This window comes from Narcine bancroftii, chromosome 5, assembly GCF_036971445.1.
Source record: "Narcine bancroftii isolate sNarBan1 chromosome 5, sNarBan1.hap1, whole genome shotgun sequence".
Lineage (NCBI taxonomy): Eukaryota > Metazoa > Chordata > Chondrichthyes > Torpediniformes > Narcinidae > Narcine > Narcine bancroftii.
Window position 1 is genome coordinate 66,635,054 of NC_091473.1, and position 17,392 is coordinate 66,652,445.

A 17,392-nucleotide genomic window follows, 5' to 3' on the forward strand; every position below is an offset into this window, starting at 1 on the left:
ATAATTCATGGAAAAGTACATCACACAGAACATTAAAAAATACTTCAGCCTTGGTCCATTTGAAACAATCATGAGAGATTTAACAGAGTGGCAAGATGAGAGCCATAAATAAATTGTACTTGCCTGAAAGAAAATGACACATGAATACAATGGGGCATCAGTAGTAGTCAAAGAAAAGAAACAATAAAAATATAGAAATATAAAAACTGCAGATTCTAGAATCTTGTGCAATCACTGAAGGGAACCACGGGTAGAAAAGGTCGAGATGAAGTCTTGAGAAAGGCTCTTGACCCAAAACACTGACTTACCATGGATTCTGCCTGACTCGCTGAGTTCCTTCAGCAGTTCATTGTTTGCTGTGCAATAAAATATATATCTTTCTCTCAAATGGAAACTATGAAGACTGGTTCCTAGTAAGCAAATGATTGATGTATTATGCAAAAGGCATTACCCAATATTTGCTGAAACCTTCAGGTGTGGAAAAATCAATGCTCAACACAGCCAGATTAGTGGGAAAGAACCAAATGCTTGTTCTCCTTTTGATCTGATATGATTGGAATGCTGTGTGCTAATTCTCTGTAGTGCACAGAATTAGACACTATTTCTATGAACTATGCTGCAATAAATTTGAACACAACCAAGACGAAATTAAATAACAGTGACAACACCCTACCAAGCCATGCCACTGATATCTTCACAACAAACCAGCTGCTTACTGTTCACTGAATACTCTCCGAATAAATTACTTAACTTCAGTGATTGTCATAATTGGATGGAGCACAGTAGCAGCTTTCTCTGCTGTCACTCAATGTTTTTTCCCTCCTTCAGTGTGGCACCAACCCAAACTTGGCATCAGGAACTCCAATATTTCATTCCAGTGGAGATTCTCTTCATCGCCATTGGACACTTTCAGGTGGCCAAAATACCCCGATGCAAAGCCGCATATTCTACCCTTATGCGGCTGTCGGGAGGCCACCTGAAAGTGGAGAACCTGGCCAGGAGGAGCACTTACCTAACCCTCCTCCTGTAGGTATAATCTCCGGCTCCGAGAATCCCCTGCTGCACCTGAAAGCAGCAGTGGGGACTACGGCCACAGTCCACAGGAGCCAGCGTTCGGTCGGCTGCAGCTCTCCTTCAGTTGGCACGTTCAGATGACAGAAAGGCATCTTCTCCGCGGCCACCTGAACGCCCCAGCTGCATTCCCACAGCCGCGTCTGCCGGCGCATTATCTGCGTCCGAGCACCTGAAAGCAGCTAATGACAGCAAATGAGAGGTTGTTATTCAGCTTTAGGGAAGGCTGAGGAAATCACAGCCAACACACACGCTCCACATTTGCTGCAAAATGATCACACTGGAATTTCAATATAGATTAACATCAATGGTAGAAACTGTGATTCAATCTCTTACCACACAAATCTACACAGGAGTAACAATCAAACCAGACTGTAACTGGCTCAACAGCATGCTATCTTCTAATTTTGTGGAAAGGAATTACCATGGATTACTAAAGGGATAGACAACCATTATAAGAGACCGACTAGAGACTGCAGCAAAAAAAAAACCCAGCCTGCCAGAAGAACTCAGTGTAAATTTCTCTGGCAAATCGTTTTTTTTTACAACTGCTGTGAGTTGTCATAACTTTTCAACAACTAAATGGGAAAATAACTTAAACATGAAAAACTTCTCAAAGGTTGTAAACTCACGTAATTATTGGAGAAGAGATTTAAAACTCTGCAGATTTGAAATTATTTGCTCAATATTTTACCAATATTGAGAAAAAAATCATGTTAAACAATAAAGTCTACAGATGCTAGACTGAGTGCAATATACACACACATGCCGAAGAAACTCAGCGGGTCACACACCATCTGGCTGTCCCTGGCGAAGGGTCCAGGTCCGAAAATATTGGTTTCCCTTTAAAAATCATCTATGTTGCTGCCTCTCTTTCCAGCGTGCAGGCACCACGCCACGCCTGCCTCTCAGACCAATGTTAATGGTGCTCAGAGGCAGATGCTCGGAAATAATTGCAAGAGATAAAAATCTGCTCCCTTTATTCTTTTAACTGCATCACGCAGGGTCTTGACCCTGACTGGCAACTTCTAACAAGATAAAGATCAGGAACTCACCAACATCCCTGCAGCTAATGTGAACTCCCTATTAACGGAGATTAGAAAATACAAATTTGTTTCCTGCACTTCTCAAAAACCGGCACTGTTGACGAACATGCAAAACGATTATTTTTGAGCCCTAACCCTGCAGATCTCAGGTTTGCTAAAATACACAAAGCACAGAAAAGTATTGTTTCATAAATGCACCAGTAATGCTTCAGTTCAGTTGGGAAACCGACACCTCAGCACAACGATCTCCAAAACTGCATCATGCATGCAATGTCAGCTACTGCAAAGCATTAAACATTTCACTGCAAACTACCTTTCAGCAAGCACATTGGGGGTGTAAAAAAAAACAATGGACACAACAGATCTTTATTAAAAATAGTTCTTCAAAAATGAATTCTCAATTTAAAATCTCTAAACAGTTGAGCTTTTTCATAGACTCCAAAAATAGAATAGGCTCAGAAATAGAGAGGAATATTGTTGTTCTGCTTTAGTACAATTTTTACTTTGCAAAACCTTCAGAGGCTCACAGCAGGAGAGTAAGGATAGCCAGCGATTGGATCGGGACCAGATGAGGGTTTGAATCCCGCGCTGTCTGTTAGGAGTTTGTATGTTCACCCCGTGTCTGTGTGGGTTTCCTCCCACCGTTCAAAAATGTACTGGTGGTGTAGGTTAATTGGGTGTATAATTGGGTGGCATGGACTCATGGGAGTCACCGTGCTGTATGTCTAAATAAAAAGAGGAGTGAAAAAATGTTGAAAGTCCTTTCAGAAGGTCTATATGTGCAAGGTGCCCAATTGTAGATACACTACAATGCTCTCTATAGGCACAGGGGATTTAATTCCTTCCTCATTCACTATACTCCAAGAAAGAGCCCACAAAATGTAATTTTTTTATGTTCTCACGATGTAGGGGGTTTGTGCAGTGTCACAGTCTTTATGTTTGCAAGTTCAATTCTCTGAGAGGATTCTGTAAAATATTTCTGCCCACAATTCAAATAAATCTGCAGGCAAGGACAAAATCATCATACCCATTTCAATTTCCTTCAGAAACATGAATCTACACTCCCAGAGAGAAAAAAGAACATTAACTGGATTCTGCAGCACTTTTGCAAAATACACAAAGTATGCACAAAAAATGCTTCATTGATTGTGTCGAACAAGTTTCAATGCTTTGATCCCCTGCAAAAGGATGCCTATGATTGACCTTGCGGAACCTGCTGGGTTTCTCCAGTCCTTTTGTGTATTAATTAAACATTCCTGATAGGCAGGTAAAGGTAAACTATCAGAGTGCGCAGGTAAACTTTCAGAGTGTATGGGGCAGTGAAATCAAATCATCCTCATCCCAAATGAAATTCCACATTAAAGAAACTCTGTCCAAAAATGTCATTTCTCCACAACACATTCACACAAGTTTTTGACACCTGTGCGCAGATAAATTTAGCCAATGTTCACTTCCATTTGTCTCAGTATCAATAAAATATTCTCACGATGCAACAAAAACTTAGTGTAAGTGAGTAAATTTGCAGAGACTACAACATGTAGTTCCATGCTTGCAACTTGAGCAAAATTATGTTCACAGTTGTAATTGTGTAGCTTCAGCTAAAGCCCTAGGGATGGAGGAGAACATGTTTGTTTGATCAGTCGAAGCAAAGAAATGTGGTTTAAATAGAGGGTGGGGAAAAATTAGATTGTTGTGGAATAGGTTCACATGGTTGGCACAGCATTGTGGGCTGAAGGGCCTGTACTGTGATGTAATGTTCTGTGTTCAAAACAAAACAATAAAAGTCGTACATTCATCAGTTTGCAATGGATTTCAAGTACCACAAGTGAAGAAAGCATGATTAAAAAGACAATGGCCCACACACCTGTAGGTAATATGAAACAAATCCAGAGAGACATAAGGGCTGAGAAGAAAACAATGAAAGATGTATTGTCCACGTCAAATCATCAAAACCACAGAATATTTTTCAAAATCATGTTGTTTAGGTCCGAAACTGCTCAACCAAACTGACATAGCATTGTACTTACATGAGACAGCTACGCAGCCACTTCACAGAACATCCCCAGATCATGATGCCGTGTACCAGCAGCTAGGGGAGAAAGTGATTTCACTTTCTCCCCAGACCAAAAGTAAAGCCAATTCCTGTCCCAATCTTCAAATCATAGCTGGACGAGGTTGGCTCTTCGATACTTTCAAGAACTCATCCGGCTCACAAATCTTCTGAGCTTAATTCCATCCAGGGTAGTTTTTTTTTCCCTGAAAATGCTGTGCCTGTTAAAACGAACAATGGTTTCCACATTGCCGAGTTGAACACTTGAGAATCTCCATGGACAGAAGAAAGATAACAGGCTCCAATTTCAACAATTGAAATATCCCACACACGATAATGAATTTCCTCAACTACACGCTGATGATCAGGCCAACTCAAATTATTGCTCCTTCTCACGTACAATCCTCTTCATTTTAGTCAAAGGTTTGGAACATATTGACTTCTCTCCTGAAAGCAGGGCCAAGCAACTAACACATTTGATCGCTTGAAGGCTGGACACTTTGTTTCCCCTTGTCTCAATACCTTGGCTGAAGATGCCAATGATCTTCTCTTTACTTTGATGAGAAGAAGACAAGATTTTCCCATGTTCAACCCATAACAGGAATTGAAATGACCAATTTTTAAAATCTCCGTTTAATCACACAGCTGGATCCCATTTCTTCCTGGCGCACACAATGGAATTAGAATGATCTTCTTCACTTCTAGGCAGAGGAAGCAGTGACTCATTCGTTTCATATTTCAATAACCTGCATTGCACAGGGAAGTGTACTGTACAAGGGGCTGAAAGTGATTCCCGAACAAAACTAACAATTCATCACTGGCTCTTAAACAACATAAACATGGGCCTGACGTACGTTGCGTTGTCCCACCTGGGGCAGTTGTTATGGCAATGCACCTAAGAAGAGATTAGTGTTTGAAGGCAGCAGGGGCCACGACAGCAGACTCGAATGCTGCTTCTTTTACTGCAGCATTTGCGGAATAGCACACCGATCACAGCAATGGAAATCAATGTGACCCTTGAGAAGAACAATAGTGATTTCACCTCGAGAAGGACTGTCCATCACATGATATCTTCAGTCTCTCTGAGCACACCCCAGCTGAGCCGTTAGCTCGAGTGCAGCAGCCCACTGCGTAAAATGCTCTTTTCAGATGCTTTCATTTGGATCCTGGCCAATTCAAACTGTCGTGACAGGGATTAAATGTCGAATGATGGATGGTCAAGAGTACAATAAAAGATATTTACTGGCCAGAACACAGTCAGGAACAAGAGTCAAGATGTACACAATCATAATTTATCTTTAAAGTGACTGGGAAAAAAAAATAATTTTTTTCAGCCATTTATCTCTCATTAAAATAATGGCTGACATTGTGCAAGGATGAACTGCTTGCATTGGTGGCCACATAGTTTTAATTAACTGTAACAAAGCAGGAAACTGAATAATAAAATCAAAATGTCAAATTGAACAAAAAAAATGCTAATAAGAATCACATAAACTGACATGAAGGTAGTTGTCCTTAGCAATCCAATAAAGAATGTCACTTTCAGTGATGAAACTTCAGATTGAGCAGGCACAAAGTATTATGCCAAACAACATGCAAGAGCATTTGCTCCACTCAATCTTTTTCAGAGAGCAAGCAGATTTTCAGCAAAATAAAGGCAAGGAAATGAGCACATGCATGGAAAATATTCTTTAAAAGAATATGAGTCCCTCGGAATTGAAGGAATGTTTCATTTCACCTCATTGTTCAGCCACATTAAAATGATGAGACTAATGCACTCAATTAAACCCTCATGTTATGTGTGGCCCACTGTGACCTTCTCAATCATGCAAAATTAAATTCTGTACAGGAATCAGCAGTACTTCCTTGCTTTTTCACCAAAGTGTTTCTACTTGTCCTTGAACTCAAAACTTATAAACAGAAGACTCTAATAAATCTTTTTTTTAATAAAACAGAATTTTTTTAAAAAAGCAAACTTAGTTTGCAAATTTAGTTCATCAGCAAATTAAAATTCAACTAATTTGTACCAAGGCTTGCAAAAGTAAAGTCAAGTTTCTTGTCATCTGATTGTACGAGTACAACTCGATGAAACGGCATTCTCCGGTCCTTGGTGCAAAAACAAGCAGACGCACAACCAGACATAACACACATACAGTCAAACAATACATATGCAGGGCAAGTATTTCACCAATATAAATATTGTTTCATGAATATGATAGTCTCGGATAGTTAGTGTGAGCAATTCCTTTGGTCGTTCAGCATTCCCACTGCCTGTGGGAAAAGTCTGTTCCTCAGCCTGGTGGTTCTGGCTCTTCCCCGATAAGAGCAGCTGAAAGCTGCTGTGTATACAAAGATTACAGTGAAAGTCAAAAAAAATACAGATGCAGGAAATCTGAAATAAAATCTGGAAGTGCTTGTAAAGCTTAGCAGGTCAGTCAGCATCCATGAAAAGAGAAAGGATATACACTTAAGGTCCAGGATCCTTCATTAAATTAGAGAAAATGTGTTATTCTGAGGTGACAGAGACAATAGAGGAGGGATGAGTAGAACAAAAGGAATATCTTTGATACAATGTGATCAGATGATGTAACGTGGCAGTGAAGATCAGATGAATGTTCTTTATCTGTGAGATATGTTGAGAACAGGGAAATTGTGGGACATGCCCAGCAGGCCAAACCCAGACTTTACAAAAGAAAAACTAAACCATGATGACAACCAGCAGGAATGACTCAATGATGATGCAGACACAAAGCAGACATTCTCACGTCTACTGAGCCCCGAAAACTGCTCTCTGTTGAGAGGTTCCAGACCTGAGACATTAGCCCCTTTTCCACTGGCACCCTGTCCCAGGAATTAACTGGGAATTTACTGGGACAGAGTCCAATGGAAAAGGAACACTGTCCAAACAGGCCACTGGGGATGAACCCTGCTCATGTTCCCCACGTTTGCAGACAAAACCAGTGGAAAAGGGACAGTTGAAAATAGAACACTCTGATACCCAGGGATGAGTTGTGTTCAGTAGAAAAGCAATTAGTGTCCCAGTTAAGGGTGGCCTAGTGGAAACCGCACAAAAGGCTTCCTATCCTGGGACACTGCACAGCCAATTAACTGGGATGCCAATGGAAAAGAGGCTATTAACGGTTTCTCTTTGCACAGATGCTGCTTGACTGGCCCAGTGTTTCTAGTTTGTTCTGTTTGCATTTCTGACCTGCAAGTATTTTTGTTTGTTCCCAAGGATGGGTAGCCAGTCATGCCGGCATCCTTGTGCACAACACAGACATTTCAAAGATTGAATGCCTCAATCAAAATGGTGATTGGGACATTACTGCAACATCCATCCTGCACACTCAGCTCAAGGTATGACAATGGTAAGCTTCAACAGCAGAGCTGGGATATCATTACTACTCAGAGTGTCTATGATGACTTACTGGCTGAAAACAGTTTCCTTCTGGAAGGAAGGAGAACTGAAGTGTTTCATGTCTTTTCAAATGCACAAGGTTTTAGGAAGAAGCTGCCTTACTTTGAGAAACACTCTGTGAAGATAGCCAGTATAAGCAGACAGTTTGCAAGTTCAAAAGATAAGATCACTGAAATAATCAGTGTGGCAGCTGTTTCTCTGAGGAAACCTAAAGATCTGATGATAATACCTTTTAATTGAAAGAATGCAGAAGAACATCAAGCAAGAGAGTTTTATTGAAAAGACAAGTCATTCATGTAACTGCACAAGATTGATCAATTCAGGGACTAGATTCAATCTTTTATTAACTTGCTTGGGATGCAGGTTATCAGTGGCATCTAATGCTTGCTGTTACATGACTGGAAGAGGATAGCAGCAACTGACTTTGAGAAGCCCAGTTCCTCTGGAGAAAGTTGTCCCAAGAGGAACAGGGGAGGAAGAGCCAAGAGTTAGATAAGTCAATCGTGAACAGATTTGCAACTCAAACTGCATTGATTTGAAGGAGTTGCAGGTGGACCCATTCTCACATCTGATGCTCTTATTTTTCAGGCTGGTACGTTTTACATTTGGCCATTGTTGTTCAAGGATCCTTCGTGAATTGTTGCAGTATATATTATGCACACCGTGGCTTGAATCAGCCACAATCCCAGACTCATGAATGCTACTGACAAACCAGCCAAGATGGTTGACCCAAGCACAACAAACTGATGATCTCTTGCTGTATAATTCTGTGGCTGATTGGCTGTCCTGCAACCACCGCAATAACATTTGAGAGTAGAGTATAATTTCTAGGATTGGATTCATTGATGCAGCTTGTTCCTGACCACCAGTGCTCTCTCTGTGGAGTTGGTATATTTCCCCTTGTTCAAGTGGCAACTCCCATGTGCTCAAGTTTCTTCCCCCATCCCAAACATGTGGGAGCAGTTCAAGTGGCAATCATAATTTGCCCTTGGTTTATGTAAGTAGCAGAAGAATTAAGAGCTGGCGAGCATCTAAGAGAGAAGAGGTAACAGGGAAATGCAGGGACAATGGGACTGATGATAAGTGGCCTCCTTGTGGATGGAAAGAGGAAATCCCTCTGTTGTGTGAACAATGCATGGTTGGACAATATTGCGCACTGTTCAATGGCAGTGTCTCGTGCTCTAGAGCATGAAAGCAGCTTGGTTCATGGCACCAGACCAAGGTCGCTGTCAGCAACTATAACCATAGCTCCAAGCATTCCAATGAGTCAGCTTCTGTGATGGTGGAGATTTTGGGACTAGAATCCATTTGCTGCTTCTGGCCGAAGGTACTTGGATCATTAGATCGGCAAGTTTGCAGATGACACTAAGATTGTTGGTGTTGTAGACAGTGAGGAAGGCTTGCAGCAGATCTGGACCAGCTGGAAAAATGGGTTGCAAAATGGCAGGTGGACAAGTGTGAGGTGTTGCACCAAGGGAGGTAAATGGTAGGGCACTGAGGAATGAGATCTGAGGAGAGAGATCTAGGAATATAGAAGCAAAGCACCCTGAAAGTGGAGGCACAGGTTTGTAAAGAGAGAATTTTGGCAGGTTGGCCTTCTTAAATCAAAGTATGGAATACAGGAGTTGCAATGCTATGATGAAGTTGCATAGAATATTGTTGAGGCCAAATTTAAAGTATAGTGTGCAGTTTTGGTGACCACCTCCTTCCTTCCCCCCCCCCCCCCCCCAATTGATATCATCCACCAGGATTGATGACTGAAGAGAGCGAGCCAAATAATTGAAGACCCCTTCTACCCTACACATAACATCTTTCAGCTGCTCCCATCTGGGAAGAGATATTGGAGTATCAGAGCCAGCATCATCAGGCTGAGGAACAGCTTTTCTCACGGGCAGTGAGATTGGTGAACGAACAAAGGAACTGCTCAAACGAACCATCCAAGACTCTCATATTCATGAAACAATATCTTTTTATTTATTTCGATGAAATGCTTGTCCTGCATGTGTATTGTTTGTCTGTATGTGAGTTATGTCTGGTTGTGTGTCTGCATGTTTTGCACCGAAGACCGGAGAACGCTGTTTCATTGGGTTGTACTTGTACAATCAGATGACAATAAACTTGACTTCATTTCACTTGAGGTTGTAAGAGTGCAAAGAAGATTTACAAGACATTTCCGGGACTTGAGGAACTGAGTTACAGGGAAAGATTAAACAAGTGAGGATATTATTCCCTGAACCATCAGAGACTGAGAGGAGATTTGAGAGAGGTAGACAAAATTATGTGGCAAGCTTTTTCCATTGAGGTTGGGTGAGACAAGAACTAGAGAATATGGGTAAAGGGTGAAAAGTGAAACAAGGGAACATTGGAGGGAACTCCACACAGAGAGTGCTGAAGTGGTGAATGGCAGCTCAATTTTGAGTGCAGGTCATTTGGACCAGGCAGATTAACAGTTCGATATAAACAAAATAGCCTGAAAGGCCTGTTTCTATGCTTCTATGGTTTTACAATAGTTCTCAATTAACCTCCAGAACTGTGGCCTGGAGTAAGAGAAAGAAATATCCTGCTTTTGACTAATTTCAGCATGCATGGGAAAATGTTCACATACTGGCATTAGCCCCTTTTCCACTGGCATCCCAGTTAATTGGCTGGGCTGTGTCCTAGGATAGGAAGCCATTTGTGCCATTTCCACAGAACACACTCATCCCTAGGGATCGGAGTGTTCTACCTTCAAGTGGAAAGGGGTGATTTTCTGCTGTTCCTTTCCACTGCTTTTATCAGCACGCTGGCATCAGGAAAGGGGGGGGGGGGGGGGAGAGACAAAATTATGTGGCAAGCTTTTTCCATTGAGGCTGGGTGAGACAAGAACTAGAGAATATGGGTAAAGGGTGAAAAGTGAAACAAGGGAACATTGGAGGGAACTCCACACAGAGAGTGCTGAAGTGGTGAATGGCAGCTCAATTTTCGGTCAGTGTTTTCTTTTTCCACTGGACTCTGTCTCAGTAAATTCCCAGTGAATTCCTGGGACAGGGTGCAAGTGGAAAAGGGACCATTGAGTGAAGGATCAGCCAAAGCCTCAAAACCTCAATGTTTGCTTGGTTAAAGAGCCAGAGGGCATCCAGAATGAATGGAATGATATTCTGTCAGAAGTCCAAAAGAGTTACATTGGTTACATTATTTGAATGTATATTTATGCAGAGGCCTCAGGAGACTTTCTTCATCCAGTCTTCCTTAATCACAGAAAAATACATCAAACAAAGGTTTCTTCTTAAAGAAGGATAGTTAATTTCCATTGGGTAGATGCTAAAAAGGAAATCTGCAGAGCAGAGGTAGAAATGAGAAACTTAATATTTAATATAATAAAAAGGTGCCAACTGTTCAGTATCCAGCACTGGAGATAATTTATTTTGAATTTTTCATGAGTTTCAGACTTTGTTTGCAAAAAGAGTGGCAGAGAGGATCAATGGAGTCTCCCTTCGCCCCCTCCCCCATCGAAGTGATCTACCGGGACCATTGCCTGAAGAGGGCGCACAAAATCAGTGAACCGGTGCGGACTCAAAAGGCCAACATGGCCTGTTTCCGCTCCGTAAATGGTTATATGGTTATGAAGGGTATTAAGAGATCAGGACACTGATGAAACTGCTAAGCCAGGGCCCAAGCTCAAGGTCCAAAGAACTGAGAATTCTCAACCTTAGTGCAAGGTAAATGGGAGTTTATGGCAGTATTTTCCCTCTGTCCAATTAAATCAATATCTTTGAATAATAAATCCATCACTCCCTCCACTCATACATTTGAATGGATTGAGGGTGGCAGCCTGTCTGATGTGTGGATAATCCGAATGAAGCTCCATCTTTGATGTGCATGCAGAAGGAACCTGCTTAAAACAGGGGTATGTATATAAAAGTAGAGACTATAAAAGACAATGACTCCATGTTTGACAGAGAGGAGGGAAGTTTCAGGAAAAATACTGAAGGATGTTGTGTTTTTTTCTGAAACATCCCTTCTTTGAAGGGCCAATCATTTTTGCATAAGTAGGTGCAGTCAGATCCGAAGATGTATCTGAAGATGAAGATCAACAGAACCAAACTCGTATGCTTTCTCCACGTAAATGGGCATTTAAAGCATGGCTTGGTATGTGGCAATCAGAGGAATCGTGAGAAATTTTAATTTTTTTTACAGCATAGAGACTTTCATTTGCATAGCCATGTTAACAGACACACATTTTCCTGCATCAATGACTAATCTGGAGTTGCAACCTGTCAAATTTTCCTCCCATTAGTTGTGTGTTTGCTGCATTAGTCTCTGCTCCATCGGAGATAAATTCCACAAAGGACAGGAGTCCTACTAGGGATCCTTATGGGAAGACAGCTTAATGTTCCACTGAGGCTAATGGTGCACTCAAAAGAATATGATTCTCTGGCTTCAGTTCTCAGGCAAGACATTTTATCACCCAATGTCAATCTCACCTTTGCTCATTGAAAATTGTATTCTAAATGCAAATCTGTAGACTAAAAATAAACTCTCAAGGATAATGATTCTGCAGGGAATATCCGGGACATTTTTTCAAAGTGACTGGTTAAAAAAAACTCCCACCACGACCCCAGAGACATACCCTATTTCATTCCGAGCCACCTGATCTTATGAAAATGTGAGAAACCTTTCATCCGTGCAGAGATACAAATGATTGGCAATTTGACAAACCTATTCCATTAAAATACTTGCTCTCACCACAAACCATAAATTTCAATTTGTGCCTCAAGAGGTACAAGTTATTCAAAGGAAATCTTCAAGATCAAACTTTTGTTCAATTTTCTGAACTTCTGATGGAATCATTCTTCCTTTTTTTCACTTTAATTTGTCTAATTGTCCTACTATCCAGAAAGAATGCATCACTATTCAAAACTGCCTTTTGATGCCTCAAAAGGCATTCCAATTCATCAAATTGAACAGTAAGGGTAGAAGGCATTTTCACTGAAATATGAATCACAGCTGAACTCAATTAAATCTTAGTCATTATTTATACATTCTCAACAAATAATGCTGTTTAGAGATCAAAATAGGGAATGTTGACAAAATGTATCAACACCATCTCTTTATTAGGCAATGAAGGCATCTACAGTAGCTCTCTTTGGCAGATGCAATGAAAACCTGTGGTTAACTTTGCCCTTTCATACTGGCACCTTGTTCTAGTAACTGACGGACAATTTATCAGTTAAGGGTCCAGTGTGGAATCTCCTTAATCAGCACACAGGCATCAAATCACGCTGGGAATGATACAACCTAGGTAGGTTGTATCATCCCCGGCGTCAATTGACGCCTGCATGCCAATTAGCCCAGTGTGAAAGGAACATGTACTATCCAGGGAGAAAGTAGTGACACAATTATTACGTTTTTGATGATCAGTGTAGGAAAGTGAAGGAAACAAAAGATTAAAAAGAAGCTATAAACTTTGCCAACCTATGTAAACCTTTATAAATTTCTAAAGGACTGTGGGAAAGTTGCAGCGGGGGGGGGGGGGGGGGGGCGAAGAGAGAGAGAGAGAGAGAGAGAGAGGGCGATGGTGGATCTGTCATCCCAAAATTCTGTGTGCAGAGAAACCTTTCCTTAAGTGCTCCTTGCATACAACCCTTTCTCTGTCACACGGAATTCTGGGAGGGCAGGTCCGCCATCGCTCTTTCCCACAGTCTTTATAAATTGTGTGGCTATGTATTTTATACCAATTTCCCATGGTCTTTTATAAATTTATAAAGGTTTATATAGGTCGGCACAACAACAGGGGCCGAAGGGCTCATATTGTGCTTCACATAATGCTTAATTATGTTATAATTGGGCATGATTAATTTTGTTTAACTACAAGATAATACATTGATCAGGATTTACGGCAGGGCTACCATTGCTTGAAGCATCACTCAGACGTCACCAGTGGAGGATAGAATCCCCTATCTCCAGGGATGCCTTGTGATGAGTGTGAAAGGACACAGAGAACTGGTTAACAGTGATCCAGTGTGAAAGGCAAAAACAGCTTCCTTAACTGGTTTGCTGAACAGCCAATCTACTGGTTAGCCAGTGTGAAAAGGGCTTAAGTCCGGTCAACAAGCCTGATCCTTTCACAACTACCATCCTATTGAGCTTAAATTTGATTTTAAATTCTCTGAAAGCAGTCCAATGATTGTGATTTGCAAAGCAGAGAGTTCACATCACTTTACAGTTCATAAACTGAATTCAGTAATGAGAAAGTGTTACATTGCCAAGGTAACCATACCTCTGTATCAGAAGTCACACAAAAATGTCAATCATCCCTTAGGCACCGCCCAGCCTCTCTAGCCTGCCAATCAGGTGCATGACTGCACACCAGCGGAGCATGCACTGTCATTGGTTGGTCCCGTACAACACAGTCCCTGCTCAGCAGAGCAGGATATTTAAACCTGAGAACACCAATGTTTACTCTCTTTTCTTTGTGGTCAAGTTGTGCACTCATTCTGGGTCCTTGTCATCATGGTGGATGCCACCTGGAGGGGAACGCAGATAATGAGCTAGCAACCCTTGGGCCGACCAGGGTATTACCGGCAACCCAATAGATACCGGCATTGTAGCTATAGTCCTCCATTTTCTTGGGGTGAGAGGTTGTGTATCTTAGATAGCCAGTTAAGGCACCTCGTCAGGAGTCCCTGGCCCATGGGTTGTTATTCCTGAGCTGGGTGAGAGTTTGTGCATACTCTTTTGTCACTGAGCTCCTTCCCTCGGTCAGGATTCCAAGGTTGGCTGTGAGCCAGTAACCTGAACCTCTGAGTGTGTGTGTGTGTGTGTGTGTGTGTGTGTGTGTGTGTGTGTGTGTGTGTGTGTGTGTGTGTGTGTGTGTGAAGCTGCTTGTATTTGAACTTGTTTAGCTTAACCTGTGTGTAGGTGTTTTAGCTGATTAACTGTGTTTGCTCTGGGACTGCCACAAAGTTCTTTTTACTGTGTACTTTTTAAATAAAGCACATGTATTATTACACCACACTGTCCAGACTTGCTTGCCTGCTGAACCCATAAATTAACCCTTTCCACACAATACAGAAGGCCAGTATCATGACAGGCTCCAGTGAAACTTGACAGATTTTCATTGAAAACTAAATTGTACTCTAATGTCATTTTACCCTTACCCAGCCAAGATGTGACACCACTCTTTCAGAATACAGTTGACAGGCACATCTTTGGATGAAATAGGACCAGTAAGCATCAGCCACATTAAAAATATTTGAAGCTAATTGTCAGCAATATAAAGATTTAATTTCCTGTTTTCAGATATTGGGGCTACACATCACTCAACAAACTCGCAATGGTTTCACCTCAACTGTTAATTCGACAATTCAAAAACTCCTTTGACACAGCCATTAAAAGACAGGAATTAACTGCTTTTTAACCACTTCAACTACCTGTATAAGTACAATGAAGGTGGGATGGGGGGGGGGGTCATTTTCATCCCATTTCTGATACTAGCAAGGTAGGTAATATCCGAACCAATGCGTTTCACAACAGCTTCTATCTAAAAGGGTTTATGCTGTAATGCTACAGGTTCAACCTCCTTTAGCTCCGGATGCTGGCTTGCTTATGTAAAAGGTTGCATTGACCCATCATTACTTTGTTCAATGTGAATGACCCCAGCTGCCTTTAAAGACAGGTCATTCACATGCTAATTAAGTGGGTTTTCTCTGCAAAAAGGATTAAAGATATATCCTTTAGTGTCTAACTATCAGTGAGTCAAACACAATTGAAACCACATTTAAGATTTGCAATATGCCAATTCAAGTTTCAAGATTTGGCATGGCTTTGCCAATGTACGCATTGGACACTTTCCACGACACATTTCTGCATAAAAGGAGTCTCTCTCATCAGTGTTCTTGGAAACTACATGATTTTTTTCCTCTCCATAATCACTGCATTATCTTGGATTTGCTTACTCTGAGCAGAACACAGGACAACATACTGATTGCATTCCAACCAATCAGTGCCAAGTTGGTCAGCATAGACAAGTTGGACCAAAGGGCCTGCTCTAAGCTGCATTACTCCATAGCCTTTTTTCACTGTAAATTGGCCATTCAATGAACTGGTTAAAGAAGCCATTTTTGCCATTCACACTGGATCACTGTTAACCGGTTCTCTGCATTCTTTCACACTCACCACCAGGCATCCCCGGGAAGAGGGGCTCCTATCCTCCACCAGTGATGTCTGAGAGCCACATCAAGCAATGGCGGACCTGCCCTCCCAGAATTCCATGCAGCAGAGAGACCCCTCCATGAGTGCTCTATGCACACAGACCTTTCTCTGCTGTACGGAATTCTGGGAGGGTAGGTCCGGCATCACTCTCTCGCTCTCTCTCTCTCTCTTCAACTTCCCCACAATCTTTGTAAATTGTGTGCCAATGTGTTTTATTTCTGCTACCACTTTCCCACGATCTTTTATAAATTTATAAAGGTTTATATAGGTCAGCACAACAACAGGGGCTGAAGGGCTCATACTGTGCTGTACATAATGCTTAATTATGTTATAATTAGGCATGATTAATTTTGTTCAAATACAAGATCATAATACATTGATCAGGATTAAGTAAATTGAATACAAAGTCTATAGCTTCTTTTTAATCTTTTGTTTCCTTCACATTCCTGCACTCATGCAAAAAAATCAACGTGTTACTACTTGGTCCCTGGATAGTCCATTTCTCTTTCAAACTGGGATCATCTAGGATTGTATTCGCTCGAGTTCAGAAGAATGAGAGGAGATCGTATAGAAACATATAGGATTATGAAGGGTATGGATAGGATAGATGTAGGAAGGTTTTTTGAGCTGGCCGGGGAAACTAAAACGAGAGCACACAGTCTCAAGATTTGGGGGAGTAGATTTAGGATAGAGATGAGGAAAAATAGTTTTTCCCAGAGAGTAGTGAATGTTTGGAATTCTCTAACCAGGGAAGTGGTTGAGGCTGCCTCATTAAACATATTTAAAATTTGGTGAGATAAATTTTAACATGATAGAGGAATTAGGGGATATGGGGAGAAGGCAGGTAGGTAGAGTTAGGTCATAAATTAGATCAGCCATGATCGTATTGAATGGCGGAACAGGCTCGATGGGCCATTTTTGGCCTACTCCTGTTCCTACTTCCTATGTTCCTATAATCAGCATGCAGCATCAGATGAACATCAGATACACCCTGCCTCAGTGGTCCATCTCCGGGTGATTTGACACCTGCGTGCTTATTCACGAGTGCCGGTATATTGGCTGTTAATTACTAGGATAAGGTGCTAGTATGAAAGGGGCTTATGACTCTCCATGACTGTTTGTATTCTTTGTATACAAATTTAGACATTGCTTCCTTCATGATGCTAACTCACAATAAACTACAGGCATGTATCCATGTATTTAATCAGTACTGCTAGATCATGTTCTTGCTGTAGAATGCCAAATGTAGCAATAACAGCCAACGTAAACATCCTTCATAACATCCATTAAATCAGGAGATGCAACCAGAAATGGAAAATGTCTTCATCATTCGTGGTAACAGCATGGAACTGTAGTTCACCAAACTGTCGTATCAGCTGGATGAAATAAAGCTGCTTGGGCAACTCCAAATTTCCAGTAAGCTTGATAGATCTGTGACACATTTGTGCACGTTGAAGCCTTTTTACAACATGGTGATGGTTTCAACCACCGCTAGTCTTTCAGGAGTAAATTCCAGACTCCTGCTTTACGCTGTGAAAAAATAGTTCTTCCAAACTCTAATATATCCTTCAACCCAATAAGTCCAAATGCCCAGTTCATAATTTCCAACCCACA

The 17,392-nt window shown here is 41.4% G+C and overlaps 1 protein-coding gene across 11 annotated transcripts in view; it reads right to left on the minus strand.

Moving 5' to 3' along the window:
• Nucleotides 1–17,392, minus strand: part of rasal2 (RAS protein activator like 2) — a 512,219-nt gene that overhangs the window by 94,329 nt on the left and 400,498 nt on the right. Inside the window, exon 1 of one of the 11 annotated variants that reach the window (XM_069937689.1) lies at nt 309–415. The exons of the other annotated variants lie outside the window; for them this stretch is intronic. The gene's annotated coding sequence lies outside the window, so the exon portion shown is untranslated. Of the gene's footprint in view, nt 1–308; nt 416–17,392 lie in introns of those variants that run through there. 11 annotated transcript variants of the gene reach the window in all.